Source organism: Apium graveolens, chromosome 2 (genome assembly GCF_009905375.1).
Source record: "Apium graveolens cultivar Ventura chromosome 2, ASM990537v1, whole genome shotgun sequence".
Classification (NCBI taxonomy): domain Eukaryota; kingdom Viridiplantae; phylum Streptophyta; class Magnoliopsida; order Apiales; family Apiaceae; genus Apium; species Apium graveolens.
In genome coordinates, this window is record NC_133648.1 from 92,217,075 (window position 1) to 92,218,233 (window position 1,159).

A 1,159-nucleotide genomic window follows, 5' to 3' on the forward strand; every position below is an offset into this window, starting at 1 on the left:
TCAAGCTGAGGAAGAAGTTGTAGTAGCTAAGGAATTTTTTGAAGAAGTTCTTGTCGAGGAGAAAGTTGAAGAAGAAGCTCTTATTGCAATGAAGAACCCAAAGTGAATACGAAGGCTTTGATGGATTACTGTCAACCGAAGATTAATGATATTCAGTCTAGCATTGTCTGACCAGCCATCTTGGCTAATACCTTTGAGATAAAGTCGAGCACGATTCAGATGATACATAACTCAGTTCAGTTTGGGGGTTCTCCGACAGAAGACCCCAATATGCACATCAGAGATTTCATCGAGATCTGCGATACTTTCAAGTTCAATAGAGTTTCTACTATCAAGTTGAGGCTTTTCCCATTCTCTCTGCGGGATAAAGCTAAGTGTTGGTTACATTCTCTACCACCAGGGTCTATCACCAAATGGGAGGATCTTGCTTAAAAGTTCCTAAGTAAATTCTTTCCTATGGCGAAGACTGCTGCAATCAGAAACGCACTTACTCAATTTGCTCAGCAATCTGGAGAATCTTAATGTGAGGCTTGGGATCGCTACAAGGAGATGCTTAGAAAGTGTCCTCACCATGGGATGCCTGATTGGATGATCATTAACTGCTTTTATAATGGATTGGGTGCTACTTCTAGACCCATACTTGATGCAATATCAGGAGGAGCCTTATGGGCTAAAAGATATGATGAAGCTTACGAATTGGTTGAACTGATGGCTGCTAATGAATACCAGAACCCAACTCAGAGACTACCTCAGGGAAATGTAGCAAGGATTCTTGAGGTCGATGCAGCTACTGCTATAGCTACTCAGCTTAAGGCTTTGTCAATGAAGGTGGATTCTTTAGCTAATTATGGAGTTAATCAGATCACTAGGGTTTGTGAGCTTTGCGCTGGTGCCCATGAGACTGAGCAGTGTGCTATTTCTAGTGAATCAGCTCAGTTTGTGAGCAACTTTCAGAGGTCGCAGCAACCAGTTCCAGCCACCTATCATCCCAACAACCGCAATCATCCTAACTTCAGCTGGAGTAATACTCAGAATGCAGTACAACAGCCTTATCAGTAGTATGCAGCAAAGCAATATAACCCTCCTGGTTTTAACAACCATAATATGCACCAAGACAACAACTCCAGCTACAACAATCTAATGAAAAATCTAAATTGGA

General features: G+C 41.8%; 1 non-coding gene across 1 annotated transcript; it reads right to left on the reverse strand.

The window, feature by feature from the left end:
- Positions 1–471: 471 nt before the first annotated feature.
- LOC141710370 (small nucleolar RNA R71) lies at positions 472–578 on the reverse strand. Its single transcript, XR_012570895.1, has one exon. It is a non-coding gene; the product is annotated as a small nucleolar RNA R71 (small nucleolar RNA).
- Positions 579–1,159: the final 581 nt, after the last annotated feature.